The sequence below is a fragment of the Lolium rigidum genome, chromosome 1 (assembly GCF_022539505.1).
Source record: "Lolium rigidum isolate FL_2022 chromosome 1, APGP_CSIRO_Lrig_0.1, whole genome shotgun sequence".
Lineage (NCBI taxonomy): Eukaryota > Viridiplantae > Streptophyta > Magnoliopsida > Poales > Poaceae > Lolium > Lolium rigidum.
Window position 1 is genome coordinate 58,702,034 of NC_061508.1, and position 19,157 is coordinate 58,721,190.

Sequence of the window (19,157 nt, forward strand, 5' to 3'; positions counted from 1 at the left end):
TGGTCTAATAATCATGCTGACCCACCCTGGAGAAACTTGATATATTTTCGATGAGTAGCTCATGGGAAGATATTTTCCCTCTGACTACTATCCATAAGCTGGCTAGAGAGATATCTGATCATAACCCTTTGATTCTTGATACAATGGAAGCCAAGGCAAACAAGAACAGATAATTCAGATTAGAAAAAAGATGGGTGGAGGAAGATGATTTCTTGGACAAGGTCACTAGGAGCTAGTCCCAGTATGTGGTGGCCAATAATAGATTAGAAAGGTTGCATAAGAAATTGAAGAATGTCAAGAAAAGCCTGAAGGGTTGGGGAGCCAATTTGAGAGGTACTGATATTAAAAGAAAGAAAGAAATTTCTATAGAGTTGGGTGAATTAGAGAGAAAGGAGGAAAATGGAAATTTATCTCCAGATCAAAGAAAAAGGAAAGTTTTGATTCAACAAGAATTACTAAAAATCCTTGATAATGAGGAATGCTTTCGGCGCCTGAGATCAAGAGAAAATTGGTTGCTGCATGGAGAAAATTGGTTGTTCCATAGAGCTTCCAATGGTTGTAAAAGGAGAATGACTAGTTTTTTCCCTGAAAAGAGGTGATACTATTATTCAGGGTGATGATGCCTTACTGGATCATCCACATCCTTTTACAAGGACCTTTTTGATCCTGTTGCTAATACTAGCATCAGATTGAACAGTGAGATTTAGGAGGAGGGGGAGAAATTGAATAATTCAGATCGGCTGGATATGGATAGAAGATTTTCTATGGAAGAGATCAAAGAAATTGTTGACTAGATGGAAAATAACAAAGCTGTTGGTCATGATGGGATCCGAATTGAATTTTATAAATCCTATTGGGAGATTGTTAAGCATGATGTGATGGCTATGTTTGATGATTTGCTTGAACACAAAATTGACTTGGAGAGAATATAATTCAGAAGTTCAGACTCATCTGCTTGCTCCAAGTTTTTTTCAAGATTGTGACTAAAGCCTTGGCAGTCAGAGCAACACCTGTGATGAATAAGTTGTTGCATCCCCGCCAAACTGCTTTTGTTAAAGGGAGATATATCACAGATGGGATGATGTTGCTGCATGAGATTCTTAAAGAAAGTAGAATCAGGAAGCAACAGGGGGTTGTTTTGAAAATTAACTTTGAAAAAGCCTATGACAAAGTAAATTGGGAATTTCTGTTTGACTGCTGCAAACAAAAAGGTTTCAGTGACAACTGGATAATTTGGATCGGGAAGGTGGTTACAGGAGGGACACTTAGTGTGAAAGTGAATGACAAAGTGGGACCTTATTTTACCAGTTACAAGGGGGTAAGGCAGGGTGACCCCTTCGCCCCATTTCTGTTCAATATGGCAGCAAACAACTTGGCAAAAATGGTTTGGTTGGCTCAATAAAATGGGTTGTTTACTGGTTTGGTTAATAATTTAATACATAATGGGTTGCAAAGCTGCAGTATGCTGATGATACTATCCTACTGATTCAGGATGATTTGCAACAAGCTAGAAATTTGAAATTGTTGATGTATATCTTTGAATCCATGTCTGGCTTGAAAATCAATTTTGAGAAAAGTGAGGTGATGTTGATTATGGAAGATGAAAATTAAGCACAATATTTTGCTGAACTGTTCAATTGTCAAAGAGGCAGTTGGCTGGATTGGTAATTCCATGTTTATTGGTGGAAGAAGATGAGTGGCTGGATTGGTAATTCCATGTGTATTGGTGGAAATCTGGTTGAAATTGACGCCTGCCTGTCCAGTAGTATAGTTTATCAGATGTCTATGAGACTGCTACATAAAACAAATATAGAGCAAATGAACAAACCTATTAGATCTTTTTTTTGGACTAGTAGTGCTGATAAGAGGAAATACCACATTGTGAGATGGAAATGGATTTGTAAACCAAAGAGAAAAGGGGGCATGGGTGTAAAGGATTTGCTTAAATTTAAAATTAGCCTGATGTGCAAGTGGTGGTGGAAGTTGGAGCATGATTCTGGTCCTTGGCAAGATTTTATAAAATTTAAATATCTCAAAGGTGTTGGTGTTTTTTAAGCGTAGAACTGGAGATTCCCCTATGTCAGATGATATGCTACAAGTTAAAAAGTTGTATTTGTGTGGTAGAAGGATGCAGGTGAGAAATGGGGCTTTGACTAGATTCTGGGGAGATTCCTGGGGCAACATTAGTCCTTTGAAAGATATGTTCACTGAACTGTATTGTATTTGCAACAGTTACAGTTGATGCTGCTGCTATGAGATGGATTTTTACTTTCAGAAGATGGTTGACAACTGACTTGATTCTTTAGAGAGATGGCTTATTGTCTCTGTTGAATCAAATTAATCTCAATCAGGCAAAAGATGTTCCTTTCTAGAAATAGGCTAAAGGGGGCAAATTCACTATTAAATCAGTTTATAAACACTTATGCAGTAATGGGATAGATAGATCCTTCAGAAATTTGTGGAAAAGTAAAATTCCCCTGAAAATCAAGATCTGGCTATGTTTGATTTTGCACAACGCTACTAAGGATAATCTACTGAGGCGCAACTGGACTCGAAGTCCTTGCTATCAGTTTTGCAGAAAGCAGGAATCCATCATTCATCTCTTCTTTGACTGTGTAGGAGCCAAATTTTTCTGGAGTGCTGTAGCAAAGGCCATTGGTTCTCCTACTCGCCCTAGGAATTTTTCTCTGGTTTTTTTGGTGATTTTCACAGTTCGTTCCTGCCAGCCACAACACTCAAATTGCTGGGCTGCTGGCAGCAATCTAATGGGCAATCTGGAAGTTAAGAAATAGAGACTGTTTTGAGAATAAGTTGATTCACTCCCTCTTTGAGCTAATCAGTTATGTTGTTGTGTTCATGAATTACTGAGCTGGGCTCCATGGTGAAAAAGATGCTGCAGCGGACAACCTCATGAGATTAGCTTCAACAAGTGAACAAGCTGAGACAGGAAAATCTGCACCTGACCCCCCCGCTCCGTTTAGAAGACAAGAAGACGGATGATGACAAGGAACCCTGGTGATAACGTAAAGATGCTTCTGATGTGTTGAAAAACTGCTGGTTATCGCGTGATGTGTTTTTGTTGGCCTGTGCTCGATGGGAGATCATTTGCATGTGATGTAATTCATCTCCTCGTCAGTTTCTGTAATAAGTATATACTTCATGTTGGGTTCGGCTTAGTTTCTATCAGACGCTAGCATTAGGAGCGGCGTTTTTCTTTTGTTGTTGGTAGCTGTAATATCCTGAACATGGTTTTGTTATCTCTTTGGTAATGAAATTCGATCCCTTGTTGGATCGCTTGGAAAAAATGATTCATTAAAAGTGTTTCATTAAAGATGAGAGTGGATTTTGTACTTACACGCATGGGTGTGGGTGTTTCCATCATCGCCTATTATTCCTCAAGATTCGTGCTCACAATGGTAGATGTGAATTGTACTTACACGCATGAGTGTGGATGTTTCTGTCACCGTCTATTTTGCTTTGAGATTCGGATAAAAAGAGGAGAGAGAAAAGATTATATCCATCTGCCATGGTGAGCACGAATCTTGAGGAATAATGAACGATAATGAAAACACCCACACCCATGCGTGTAGGGGTGTAAACGGATAGGATAATTTCTGCACCGAAACCGGCGCTGAATCCGTTTTAATGTATCCATATCCAATTTTAAAGAATCCGACGGATAAGGATATCCGATTCTGAAGTGGTGCTCCGGATATGGTATAGGATACGGTATAGCAAATAGCATGCGGATATGGATTATCCGAAATTTAATTAGGATAATCCGAAGGTTTGAAACTGGATAATCCGATTTTTGAGTCAAAAGCAAAGGCCAAGCTTGAAAGGTTTGTAGTTATTAAGTTACCAAATTCATTTGGCGAGCATGTTTATATCTAAATTTCTAACAATGTTTGAGTTTTAGCGCATTATGTCTCTTTCTTATTAACTGCACAAGACTAAAAGGTTAAATCTCTCTCAAGATTTGCAAGAACTATAACTGTCTACCGATGAGAGCATATATCCGACTATTTTTGTTTCTGGTCCGAGTCCTCTCCATTTCCGATTCAAATCTGCACACCGATATATCCGCATTCGAATCCGAAACCGATCAATATCCGTTCTGATTCGAATCCGAGAAAAATATATGGTAGAAGATATGGTATGAGCAAAATTGTCGTCGTGGTGAACAGACAGATGCCATGGGATGGCTTAAGTTGGGGCCGAGTTGGACGCTAGAGGATTCGGGGGAGGGTTTTTGGATTAGATTGGATGAACTTCCGGGTGCTTTCCTCAAGAACTTGGCCTAAGCCAGAGGTAGAAGAAGAGAGACACAAGGAAGAACTCTGCTCTAGATCTTTTTCTATATTGATTTCAACAGAATACAGGTTTATGCATACATCTCATCGTACATATCTCACATGCCCGCGATGGGGGTGTGCTCCCTCTCCTTATATAGGGGAGAGGGTGGCTTACAGGGGAACAAACCCTAATGGCATCTTTGAACAGACAAACTACTTTACAAAGCTACTTTAATCATAGGTGACGCCGGTATCTTCTTTAATCGGGGAGGCTGACGTCCTCCGGTTGTTTTTGGCGTCACCTTCCTCTTTGGCGTCAGAGCTTCGTTTAAAGCTACTTTGCTTAGGTCACCCTTGTCCTCTAGCTCCTGAGAGAATCTTTGACCAGTCCTGCCGACGTGCTACAGTGCACTTCTTACCGGCAGCCCGGTGTCTTCTTAGCCCATACCGGTATGCCTCTCTTTGGGGATACCGGTATAGAATTACTTAGCCAAACGCTTAACTTTGTTCTCTGGAATGAATATCAAGCCGGTATCTTGATGGCTCAAACCATCCGGTTTGGCATGCCTTTGGCATACCCGGGGTCATCCCCCCAACATTAGTCCCCGAAGCTGGTACAGTCCGGTGGATTTTATCCGACGGGCTATGCCAGGTTCCTATCTCACAAGGTACCGGTTTGATCTTTCCGGCACCCTGTTCGAAGTTGCCGGCCTCTTTGCCTTACCTTGTTTCTGTTACCTTCCGGATTTTTCGGTATCTTATGTCATATTCACATCTTCCTTTCTTTACAAAGTGTCTCCGGTGTCTTTTCTTCCGGCACCATTGACATTAAATCCCTCCTCGGCGAAGTCGAGAATTTCTCGGGTACAGTGCCTGTCAGTGACATGCGCACTGTGCTCGACGCGCCGATGTCGGGGTCACTTCCCTTCGGCTTCTGCGCCAGCATTTATGGCGCCGCACCGGATCCCTGCTGCCGTTCCGGATCCGTGTGGCCTCCCTGTGGCATGTTATTTTCCGCGCGTGTATCATCGCGCCACGTGGCGGCCCACGAACTGAACCGTCGCGGCCCAGCGGTTGCCGGCCCATTAACTCCTTCTCCTATATAAGGGGGAGCGGTTCCTTCTTCCTCCTTTCTTCGCACTCTCAACTTTCTCGCGCGCACAGAGCTCTTAGCCCTCTTGCGCCCTCGCCGTCTCCGTTCGCCACCAGAGCTTCGCCGCCCGGTGAACCTCCGCCGCTGCTTCGCCAAGCCTCGCCAAGCTTCGCTGCGCGGAGATTCATCGCAGTGCGCCCGCTGCTGCTGCGCCGTTCGTCCTCCGGCGACCTCATTTCTCCTTCTTCGTCGCCGGACTTCCTCAACGACCGTGAGCTCGCCGCACCGCCGGCGACCTCCTCCTTCAGCTTCTCCGCCGCCTCAGGTTAGGCTCGATGCGCTTTTACCTCTCTCTTCTTTGCTTTCCAGATCTTGGGCCGGTAGGGTATTTACTTCCCCTTTTCTTTTGTTTTTTCTCTTACTCGTAGATCTTCGCGCAAGGGTAGCTCTTTGGGAAATCTGTTTTTCGGGTAGATTCGTATGTCTAGTGAAGAGTCTCTTTGCAAGTCATCCTCCAGTAGCCACCGGAGTGAAGCATCCGACGGACTTACAGCAGATCTTGCCCGGATGGAAGCTGACATCGGCAAAGATCAGGAGGCCGGCAGCTCTAGCCAAGCTTCCGGAGTAGACTTATCCGGCGTCACCCGCGGGGCCTAGAAAGGCTCCGACGTAAATCAGCACGAGATCGACTGGCTATACCGGTCTAGAAGGATACCGGAAGGAGTATCCTGCCGGCTTCCGGGCAACGAGATCGAACCGGTACTTGAACCCGGTGAGTTTGTTGTCTTCCTCGCTCACTTCGAGCGCGGCTTCGGCCTCCCTGCCTCTGACTTCTTCCGCCAATTCTTGGACTTCTACCAACTTCAGCCTCACCATCTTCCCGGCAATGCCGTTTTTTACCTTTCTTGTTATGCTACTTTCATGGAGGCATACATCGGTGTCCGTCCTACTCGCGAGACCTTTGCTCGCTTTTTCTCTCTTAGAATCAACTCCGTCCAGGGCAAGGAAATTCCTAGGCCCAAACCCCCCGTACAATGCGGGTCTTGCATCATCGGCTCCCGCCAAGGGAGCCCCTTTTTTAAGTTTTCCGGTCTCGAATCGTGCCGGTTATGGCAAGGGACCTTCTTCTACGTGAAGAACACCGGCGCCCCGGATCTTATTAACCTGCCAGCTTTCAATCCGGCGCCACCCACGAAGGTCAACTGGGGCTACTTTCCCGGAACCAACCATATTGAGACGAACCGGGTCGTACGCTTCATGGAGAAGCTGATGAAAGAAACCAACATTTGCTCTGACGACATCATCCGCGCTTTCATCTCCCGCCGGGTGCTTCCCCTCAAGCGCCGGGCTCACAAGATGAGCGAAATGTATGGTCCTGGCGATCCCACCAAGATCTCCGGCCTCCCCCTAAGCAAAGAGGATGTAGTCCTCAAGGCTAAGCAGATCTGCCAGACTGCTATGCCGCTTGACTGGGAGTGGGGCTTCGTGCCTCTTAGCTCCACCAACCCTCCAACCGAAGAAGTAAGAAACTGCGCAACCCGGGTTGCTATACCGGTAACTGTTGTGTTGTGGCTAATCGTCCTTTTGTTTCTTTTCAGGTTAAACAGCGCTTCCCTCGCATCACTGCGGATCAGCGAGGCCCTTGCCGGAAGCGCCCCCTGGACAAGGTTGACCCAGATCCTTACGTCCATTGGACGGATCTCAAGATGGGCCGCACGCACACCCCGCGCCCCGGTAACTTCTCGTCTGAGGCTCCCGGTTCCAGCGATGATCTCACTGTGTTTGAGGTAGTTTTCTCTTCCGGTCTCTCATGCTTTATCGTTATTCTTCCTCTGTAGATGCTCCCTCAACTGGCCCCCAACCACAGGTCCACGAGCATGTGGCTCCTCTGCAGGCCGAGGTTGGCCAGGAGTTCCTGGATAAGCTCGCCTCCGAGGGCAAGAAGAACAAGGCCCCGGCACCCGATGCCGGTTCAAGCCAGGCCCCTCCCGCCAAACGCCCCCGGACGGAAATCCTTGGAGGGAAGGAAGTAGTCAAGAGGCGCTACAAAGGGAAGACAATGCCTGTCTCTTCCGGGTGAGTTTTTGTCTTTCTATTTGTTTGGTTTTACAAACTTTCCTTTTGGTTGTTTTTTCTTATCCTTTCTCTTTTTCTTTTTTAGCCCTGCGCTCACGCTTTCCAAGGGCGCTACCGGTACGAAGCCGGGGAGCTCCGAGGGAACGGCCAGGACCTCATCTCCTCCTCGTTCAAGCCCGGTACATCTTGGTACCGGCAACCCTTCTGCCTCCCCTCTGGGTGGCACTCCAAGTGCGGGGCGCGCGGCCCCTACACCTCCGGATCACCGCGCGGAGGAGGACCTCGTCCCCCCTCCAAACACGCAAGATACCGGTGCCAGCAACACCGGCGCCGACACTGAAGCTGTCGGGCGGGCGGAACCTCTGGTTCCTTCCGCCCCAAAAAGAAAGAAGAAGAAGAACTCGACTTCTTCCCCCGCCAAGTCCGTGGCGGACACTTCCGCGTCGGCAAGCTCTACACCGCCGCCAGAAGCTCCTATACTTGAGCCAACTGGGGCCACGCCAACTCCGCCGCCAAGCCAAGGACCCTCTGCGGCCAAGCCGCCGCCGCCGCCAGAAGGCGCCAAGCTCCGTGTGTCTGAACCTTTCAAGGGGAAGGCCACGGCTTCCGGCACTTCAGCTGCCGATCCGCAGTCCATGGTGCTGCACGTCGGCCATGCGGCTGCCGTGGCTGGAGAAAAGGCTACCGGCCTGCTTGGCCGGATCACGGAGCTGAAGCGCGATGGCCGCGAGTTGGGGCATTTGCTCGATTACGCTGAAAAGTGGAATCTGGCAGATGTGTCCGCAGCTACTCGCGGCCTGGGGAAGGACCGACTTCCTGCCATCGACCCCGCCGGCCCCCGGTGCACGGAAGAGCACTTCATGCGGCTTTGGCGCGCAGTGAAGGAGTTCGATAATGCGTGGCACGACGCCACCAACAATGTGGTGGTAAGTTTCACCGAACTCTTTGCAACTTTTCAATTGATGCCGGTTTTATTCTTTCCGGACTTACTCATATCCTCCCAGTCCCGGAGTTTCGGGTTTAGAGCGCAGCTCTGAGCGCGAAACTTCCTCTAATATTTTCGAAACCGGCACGTTTCTCATAATTATTTTGCTTTGAACAGAGCACGGCGGACGCCCGGAAGCGCCTCTTCGAGGAGCTTCTGTGGGAGCATCGGGACCTCTCTGAGGCGCATAGCAAATGCCAAGGTGAGTTTTCCTTCCTCCGGCATCTTCTTTCCGGCAACTTTTTTCTTCTAGTACTTATAATCTTTTGCATGATAGCTATCCCGGAAGCTTCCCTCGAAGCCCTCAAGATCCAGCTCGCCGCAGCCCAAGGTACTTTTTCTTCTTCGGTTAACTTGTCTCGCTTCATTTTACCAGATGCAATTTTGTTAACTTTTCCTTTCCGGGCTCTAGATGAAAAAGAGCAGCTCATCAAGGAGCATCGCAAGGCTCTGGACGCCCAGGAACTTTATTCCAAGGGGCTGAAGGACCAGCTGATCCAGCTCGGGCTCAAGCACAGCGAGGCGATGAAGGCCGCCCAAGCCGCCGCTGAGACCAAGCTGAACGAAGCTCTGGAGGATGCGAACAACTCCACTGTGGTGCTGCAGACCGAGCTGGAAGAGGGAGCCAAGGCGCGGAAAGCAGCCGAGGATCGGGCCGCCCGCTTGGAGGCGGAGCAGAAGGAGTATGACCAACTGGTCATGCAAACTGACGCGCTTGCCTTCCGTAAGTTTTTCTCTTTTCTTTTCCGGTTTTCGCTTATAAGTTTATATTTTCCGGTAGCATGTCCTTATTTTCTTTCTTTGTTTCGTAGGGCTCTTTCCGGATTCTCAGCCTCACGAAAGAATCCGGAAAGAACCATGCGACGAAAGAATCCGGAAAGAGCGGACACAGACAGATGCCATGGGATGGCTTAAGTTGGGGCCGAGTTGGACGCTAGAGGATTCGGGGGAGGGTTTTTGGATTAGATTGGATGAACTTCCGGGTGCTTTCCTCAAGAACTTGGCCTAAGCCAGAGGTAGAAGAAGAGAGACACAAGGAAGAACTCTGCTCTAGATCTTTTTCTATATTGATTTCAACAGAATACAGGTTTATGCATACATCTCATCGTACATATCTCACATGCCCGCGATGGGGGTGTGCCCCCTCTCCTTATATAGGGGAGAGGGTGGCTTACAGGGGAAGAAACCCTAACGGCATCTTTGAACAGACAAACTACTTTACAAAGCTACTTTAATCATACGTGACGCCGGTATCTTCTTTAATCGGGGAGGCTGACGTCCTCCGGTTGCTTTTGGCGTCACCTTCCTCTTTGGCGTCAGGGCTTCGTTTAAAGCTACTTTGCTTAGGTCACCCTTGTCCTCTAGCTCCTGAGAGAATCTTTGACCAGTCCTGCCGACGTGCTACAGTGCACTTCTTACCGGTAGCCCGGTGTCTTCTTAGCCCATACCGGTATGCCTCTCTTTAGGGATACCGGTATAGACTTACTTAGCCAAACGCTTAACTTTGTTCTTTGGAATGAATATCAAGCCGGTATCTTGATGGCTCAAACCATCCGGTTTGGCATGCCTTTGGCATACCGGGGGTCATCCCCCCAACAAAAATCCGATCCGATCCGATTCGTTTACACCCCTACATGCGTGTAAGTACAAAATCCACTCTCACTTAAAAATAATGTCAAATGCTTTATTAAAATAACAACCAATGTATCGGTGAATCTGTCGGATGCTTCATTAAAAAAAGTAATTGAGGAACTTAGTATGTTTATAAGTTATTTCAAGTTTTCGCTAACATAAAGTCATAGCATGATATTGAAATATGAACTGTTGCATCAAAATTTATTGAAACATTTTCTCAAAATGGTTCATTTGATGTTTCTACTCTGATGATCTTTTCTATGAATGGGAGTGTTACAGATGATGTCACCGGATCAGCAAACATGTGCTATTTGAAATTATGAATTTGTTAGAAACATTGATAGTTTTTCAAATATTGAAATATTTTACTGAAATTTATTTATGTACCCTGCAACTATAGCATGAGCTAAGAGAAACTTTTTTTTAAAAAAGTGGGGAAAAAGATTTACCACCATTCATTCAATAAGTAGAAGTGTCTTGACAAGTCAAAGATCCAAACCAAAGAAAGTCCTAAGGGATTAGTCTTCTGTTATTATAAAACTCAAACACTTCGTGTCGCGGTGACCCAAAGCTTCGCCTCGGCTCTAATGATCTCGAGGAGGATGGTACGGGGAGCGGACTTGTGGTTGAAAACTGCTTCTTCCAAATAGTTCAACTCATAAGCATGGTTATGGTGGCCATCACCTTTCGGTAGAGCTTTATTCCGGCTTATTGCAAAATTAGCTATTACTACAATTTGCTAAAATTGAAGCCCAGTCCATCTTCTGCCCTTGGTGAGTGACATTACATTCTATACTATTGTCAGAATCGGTTATTTTCCCACTTGGCGTGGAAAGGCCAATACAATGAGAATAAACTAGCGAGGGTCCCTGATCGAAGAAGGCAAACAGAAGGAGCTGAAACCTAAGTCACAGCACTAATTTCAGTATGTCCCGGGACCCGTCCACCCCAAGCGCACTGCCATGCCGGCCGAGGCTACGGGGGACCAGGCTGGCTCGCTCGTCCTCCTCGCACAAGGCACAACTGCTCGGCTGGTGGTTACCCTCTCGATCGCCGCGTGCGCGCACACGACGACGAGCTAGTTAGCTAGGCCTCGTCGTTTACATCCACGGTACAGCGGCATCCATCGGCATCGGCATCGGCACGGACTCCTTCCTCTCGTCCGTTTGCTGATGATGCGGGGGGCACCCCGCTGTTAGGCCTTGTTTACTTCTAAGGTATTTATGGGGATGGGAGGGGATTATTTCGTATCCCGAAAAATCCCCACTAGTCCGTTTACTTCTCCGGTTTTGAACGACATAATCCCGAGATATCCCCTTCTATTTCCTCCCATCCCCACATATTTTGCCTAAATCAAAAACTCTCCATCATACTAGTGTATTTTTGGGGAGGGGTATTTGGGGGATATGGTGAACACCAAATCCCCTCCCATCCCCATACCCATTGGGAAGGAAAATACGAGAGAAGTAAACAAGGCCTTAAGTGATAGTCTGATAGATACTACTCCGCATATAGGAAGATGATTTGGCGCCGTATGCGTGGAAGAAATGGGTAAAAGGGACGTGTGCGAGAATGGAGATCTGGTAGACAGCATCGCTCACGTACAGCGAAGTGCAGTTCACTTGCCGCGCTCGGGACCCGCACCGCCCGCCTGGCCGGCCGCGTCGTTTCCCCGGCCACCAAGAGCGAGGCTGTCGCCGTGCGCTTGTCGGGCTCACCGGCGGCCCATGGCGCCCTGTCGTCCGGGAAGAAACCGCCACGGCTCCCTCCATCCGGCCGCATACATATCGCGTGGACGCCCACACCGCCGTACGGGCGCGCGCGATCACAGCCACAGCCGGTAGAGATCCATCCCATCATCAACGAACGTCTCCCTCCCGTCGGCGTCATGGCAAGGGAATTCCCGATGGCGCCGAGCGCGTCGTGACGGCGCACCGCGTCAGGCCACTGCCGCGCGACATAGAGATCCCGCGCGTGGCTTTCCGCGCGCGCCGGTACGTGGAACCAAGAGAAGCTTCTGTTTGACTAGCTAGGTGATGCATGGGTGGTGCTACAAACCACCTATATGTAGAGGGGACTGGGACTCGAGGAGTAGCTTGTGCTTCGTTTCCTAGCGATGAGCACATTTCTGGGATTAGTGATGGGCGATCGGGCGCTACTTGCCTGCCTTGTAGCGCCGGCGTCAGATGCCAGCGACTGTCCATGCTCAGGAAGTGCTGCCATACGCAGACTGCCTGTTTTCTCACTGCAGCTGCTTGACTACAGTATGGCTGTGCTGGCTAGAGCGGAAGCTGACAAGAGAAGACGGGCAGTGGCTCGACATGGAAGCATGTGTTCATGCCGACGGGTTGTTATCGGTCATCGATCCTGGACGATGGATCCCGATCGAATTGTGTGTCATATTTTAGTTTAATATCTGCACCACTAGAGGTTAACGGCCGTCTGCGAGTTTTTCCGGAAAAAAACAGTTTAATCTCTAAGCATGTTTAATACTATCAGGTTGCTTTCACCCATCCTTAAACTGCTCATTGTGTTCGTTCCTTAAGGATGAGCTTTCGGCAGAGGAGCTATACTTTATTGATAATAGTATTGCTATGAATCCTATTATGCCTTCAGCCATGATGTCAGTCTTTATTTTTTGAATTCCCGACAATTATTTGAGTATACAACACTGAATAAGTAATAAATTTTGAAACAATAAGTTATTTATTTTTCATCAAAATCTAAAACCTGAAGAAAATCCTATTTTCTGTTTTATTTTGAGACATCTAAAAAATGGGTAAATGGCCATAGGGCGTTAAAACTATGTAACTTTTTATGTAGATAAATTTTCATATAAAAAACGTTTCATCGGAAGTCGTATGCAACCAGAAAAGTAGTTTTACCGAAACATCACGTTATTTTGTATAATATATCAAAATTCATGTTTGTTATTTTTCCTAACAACTAGAGCACATAATACATGATCGTCTCAAATGATTTTATTTTTTGAAATTTCTAACACTTTCTTATATTTATTAGAAACTAAAAAGGCGATTCTAGGAGGGGGGTGCGTGGAGCAAAAAAAGCCGTCGGCATATAGGGATCATAGGGTTGATGTCGTCGCCTCGCCATCACAGTGTACCAGCCTACGCCGATGGCTTAACCTAGGCCGACGGTTATCGTGGGCCCAGCGTGCCATGCGCCGATGATTTACTTGGGCCAACGGCCATGTTGTTGGGCTGCCCCGGCTTGGGTTTACCCAGACGGCCCCGATAAAAAACCGTCAGCGTAGGTAATGGCCGTCGGCACCTTATCTGTTTCCTGTAGTGCACCACAATCAATGCATCCAATTGTCCTTCCCTAAATTCTCAAGTTCTGTTATTGCTATGTTAGGCCATCTTCAGGAACCTCCTACAAGATGTATGTTACATAGCTCAAGAATTGGTTGAGTAAAATGATCCATTAAGTGTTCAGAATGCCTAGATTTTGAAATAAAATGGGAGATGACATTATTTAGCATTACATGCTCATTTATATTAGGAAAAAATACAAAGAAATTCATTTTTTCGATAAAGGGGGTTTTATTACTTAAAAGTTTAAGCATCACGCCCGGTCATTGCATAGCTAAGATGCACACAGCCGTCCAAGATAAGAACAAACATAAAAGTCGGTACAAAACGAGCACTAAAAGTCACAAAAGCCAACTAGACAGGAGGAGCAGCTACGATTATGCAGCCACCCATGTTGGGTAATAAGTTCAATGCCGATGAGATTATCGAATTGTTAGATGGGCGTGGTAGACTTACAGATAGTATATTGAAACTAATACAAAGTAACTTTCTTTTCAACTCGAAGGCATGTTCTTGTACATTTGAGAGCGATCGATGCTATATTTGAGACTCTATATATTCATTGTGTTATAACTCTTGTGCGGTTGTGCCTGTCCTCGTGCTGAAATCCTCCTTCTATTGTTTTATGATCTAAATTCATATAAAATTGAGGCTAACTTCAAACTCCGTTTCTCTCGGCGCGGTACAGATAGTTATCTCCGTAAATAAATACATCTTTTAAGCTGCTGGCTAGGATTTATTGCTTCATTGAAAAAACCATGTTCAAATCCTGATATAGTAAAGTTTTGCTAGATGACGCTCATGGTTTTTTTCCTCCCTTTGTTGGGAAGGTTTTCCACGTTCAAATCTTGTGTCTCATGTGTAAGTTTTTCTTCATTTTTGATTTATTTGTTTATCGTGTTTATAGCAACTTCCACCATCAAAACTACCTACCTCTTCGTCTGTTTAGCATTTTATTTTGATAGACGCCTCACTTGAGAGAGTGAACTTTTGTAGCCTGGCCTACATGTAGATCATTTTCTGAACCTATAAAAATTTCATTTCAGACATGTCAAAAAATTCGAAAAATACCATGATATGGATAATATTGTAATCTACAAGTATATACATTTTCAGAATGAAATACGTTGTATTTTGGGCTCAGCAAAATAACAAATCTTGTGTTCTTTCTTGGTGAATAGTAATGAACAGTATATTTCAATCTGAAAATTTACACAGTAGATTACAACATTCTCCATGTCTCTATATTTTTTCGAAATTTTCTGAAACTTTGAAATCAAAAGTTTTGAAGTTTGAAAGAACAAAAACAAAAGTGGGCTAGCTCGGGCTATACTTGTGCTTTTCGCCTCACCTACATGTTACAGATTATGCTAGAAGGCGATGACATGCTTGCTCATGCTTGTTTCTTGGGAAGTATGGAAAGAGAGAAACATGAGGGTCTTTCTCAGCCAAACCTCTACTGCCTTGATAGTCATCACCAAGATCAAAGATGAGGCTAGGATGTGGAGTTTAGCCAGGCAAAATTCTTGAGTAATGTAATTGCGGGAGAGTATGCTTATGCTTAAGTTCGTAGATACTGTTATGAGCACGAACTTCTGAACTTCTTCATAATTAATGAAAATGGCAAATCTTTTGCCTTATTAAAAATAATAGCAATATGATACGGTAAGGACTGAGTAAGAGAGATCATGGATCATGTGGAAAAAAAGAGATCATAGATGAGAGGACATAGGTTGTTAGGATTTTAGAGGATAGTACTTGGACCACAATATCTGAGATACAAATGGGTGTAAAGTGGTGATGTTTTTCTTAGGACCAGTTAAATTATGCTTTTTTTTTTCTTTCAGAAATGTCCAGTACAACATACACTGCACTGCACATAGTCAAATAACATCTGACGAAGAATAGGGACAAAGTCGCTAGCGCCACGCTACTGATGAGTATGTTACATATCGTTAGAGAAATAGTATGCCTCGGTGAAACACATACGTACACGATTAATTAAACTTGTTGGCTGATCTCTTGTTGACACAGGTAACTTATGAACAACCAAATTATGCTAGTACAACACACTCATTGATATATAAAAACCAGCAAGTTAATAGCCTGTTGGTGGCATGTTGATGGTGAGAATCGAAAGTGTTATGTTGTCAGGCAGAAAGCCCATGTGAGTCATCGTGCCCCCGGTCATCAGTGGACAAACAACGGTCATCGTGCCCCCGGTAGAACACACACTAGAACTGTAGAACAGCATGTCCCAAAGTGCTCGGACTGCGGCTGGTGCGGCGTCAAATCTCCAAACGGCATGAAAGCTGACAAGTCACAAGGTTTCAGACATTTTTACAGTACGCCATGGACGGATACAGAGATTGCTTGGGCGGCCGGTCATGCCAGGTATAGCTTTTCTCTCGTGCATGCCTTATCGGTAATGGCCACCAATAAAGCAAGGCATGATCGACGCAGGTGGTGTCCTCTAGGTTCTGATTCGATTCGCATCTCATGTGCATATTCCAGGCAGAGTGGAGAAAAGATTCAGCCAGGTGCTCGATTGCTGCTAGCTGGTGTGGTCTGCATGCACGAGCTGGAGAGAAGATGCAGGGGCAAAGTGTCGATCCTGCATATGCATGTGCGTGGTTGCCACGGCGATTTACAAAAAAATAATATTTTATGGAAAAAACCACACGACCCTCTGCCAACCTATTTCACGTCTATAACCCCTTTTGTGTGACGCCCTTGCGAAGGGCGTCACATCTGTCTATGTGACGTCTGTGGGAGCGGCGCCACACATTGTCGGCTAGCAGCTCGAGCCGTCACGTATGGCAGAATTTGTGGCGTCCTTGCGAAGGGAGCACACAGAAAGGTGTGGCGCCCTTGCGAAGGGCGCCACACAGAAGGGTGTGGCGCCCTTGCGAAGAGAGCCATACAAAAAGATTAGAATCGTGAAATAGTTTGGCCGAAGGATTATTTCGTGTAATTCTTACCCAAAAAAGTTTTTTTTGTGTAAATCGCCGGTTGTCACTGGTTTGATGAAATAGCTTTGTTGCTTCCAGCTTGTTCATGCTTTATCTGAGGATATCTAGAGATCGGCATTGAACGTAAGTGCATTAATCCCAAAAAACCTGTTTTCTAAAACCGGAGCACCCCTCTATCTGTTATACCGCGTTTAAGGAATGCCAAATTTACCTTTATCTGAGGATATCTAGAGATCGGCGCTGAACATTGGCGCATCAATCTAGAAAACATTCCGCCCGTTTCATGGGTTTCTCATCATGTTTTATGAAATCAGAGCATTCCTCGATTTCATAATACCATGTCTGAGGATAGCAATTTTATTCACGGGTACTCTTGATGCAAAGCCTTTGGTCCCGTCCAACAAGTGCACGCCTTTCTTCGTGGTTGTGGAGATGATGCACGGTAGAGGAGCTCCATGATGTCACCGTAGAACAATTCCCTCGAGAAAAACTGCTCTTCAAAACTGCTTATCAGAGTTAGTTGTGAATTACATGGTTTTAGGAAGTTGAGGGGGTTAAGTGTGCCACTTTTAACTTGAAGGGGTGTTGTGTTTGAAACATAAAACATCTATGGATTATGTGGATCTTTTTCTAAGTTAGCCCACGAATAGGTATTAGGAGATCTTAGCCATCCACAAGAAGCAAAGTTAGGAGAGAGAGGGGGGCATTGAAGCAAAAACTGATGTTATTTTGTTTTGAGATAGTAAGAATGAATGGCACAATGTCTTGCATAGAGGGAGATCTAGTTGCTTGTTGCCCTACCGCGGAGTCGGTGAAGATTACCATGTTCCATGACTCCATGAAGAATGGGTTGCAAGGTCGATTGCGAGGACGAATCGGAGTGGCGATAGAGGGTTCCCTTGCCACAACCCTTTCCCGTGCTTTATTGGCAATCCCGGCAACCCATTCAAGAGAACTCTAGAGGATGCGGCGAAAAGGAGCACCGTAAGCCAATCTCGAAATCTCAGAGGAATGCCCCGCTTTGAAGCAAGTCAAGAAGATAGTCTGACCTCACCGAACTAAAAGCTAGAGAGCCAGGGTTCTTGTCTTCTGAAGCCTTCTAGCTCGCATAGTTCGGCACGTATGTATAATTGTCATGGATATGCAGAACATTGGTTTCGAGAAACAAGAGATCATGAAAGCTGCCAATCTTGTTACCAACATTTTTTTTAAACATAAGGCCAAAGATCCCGCTTGTTACCAACATTTTTACCACAATCTTCATGGACGAGACTAATAGAACTATAGTCGGAGACCTAGTAGACAGCATCACTCACGCACAGCAAAGCACTTCACTTGTCGTTTCGCCCGCCACCAAGGCGACGCTGTCGCCGTGTGCTTGTCGGGCTCACCGGCGGCCCATGGCGCCCTGTCGTCCGGGAATAAACCGCCACGGCTCCCTCGATGCGGCCGCATACGGGCGATCGATCACAGCCGGTACTGATCCCATCATGATTCATGAACGGGCGTCTCCCTCCCGTCGGCGTCGTGGCAAAGGAATTCCTGATGCGGCTGGTGCGCCGGCCGGCGCCACGCGCCGAGCGCGTCGTGACGGCGCATCGCGTCAGGCCACTGCCGCGCGACATGGAAATTCCCGTGGCTTTCCGTGCTGCCGACTGCCGGTATGTGGAACCAAGAGAAGCTTCTGTTTGACTAGCTAGCTAGGTGAGATCGATGAGGCAATGCAGCCCGTGCATGGGTGCTACCACCTATATGTAGCGGAGACAGGGACCTCCAGAGTGGCTTGCGCTACGTTTCTTTCTCGAACGGGCGATCGGGCGCTACTTGCTTGCCTTGTAGCGCCGGCTGTCAGATGCCAGGGGACTGTCCATTCTTGCTCAGGAAGCTGCCATACGCAGAATGCTTGTTTTCTCACTGCAGCTGCTTGGCTACTGTATGACTGTGCTGGCTAGAGCGGAAGCTGGCAAGGGAATACGGCCTTATACGGGCAGTGATCGACATGGAAGCATGTGTTCATGCCCCCGGGACGTTATAACTGATAACTGATCGATCATGGACGATGGATCCCGATCGAGCTGCGTGTCATATCTTAATTCTGCATCTCTGCAGATTGTGTGTAGCCGCAATCGCCGGATGCAACTTGACTTCCATAGATTTTGAATTTCAGTTTTATTGTTATTTTAGGCTATCTTGAAAGGATGCTGTATTATTGTGTACTATATACTGTATACAGCTTGATTTTACATATTGACATGTTTCATGTAACTTCGTTCAAACATAGAGAAATCTAGCGTAGGACAAATTCAGAGCATCGATTAATGGAAAAGAAGGAGTATAAGACACGAATAATATTGTCTTTAATGAAAAACTCTTCAAGTGTTCCTTTTCAGACATTTTAAAGATTCTGTTTCGAGCACATAGTTACTTGGTAAGCTGAGAAAACATTTATTAGTAACTTCTCCTAGAGGAGGTTAAATCTTTGCATGTGAAGAAGCACCAGACTGGCATTTGAATACCAAGTAAGTCCCTTCCGGCTCTCCCTGCATCTCAAAAACAGAATAGTAATTATCAAAGTGAAATAGTGAATTGTTTCTCAGGCAGAAAGCCTGAGGAGAACCCTAGCTTGTTGCAGAGGCCATATGTATTAGATGCATCTTGTTATTATTAAAAAGAAGAAGGCTGGCTAACTATGGTCATACCCCGAAGAACGCTAGAAAAGAATCGTCTCCCAGAGTGCTCGGACTCCTGCCGTTGTAACGTCAAATCTCT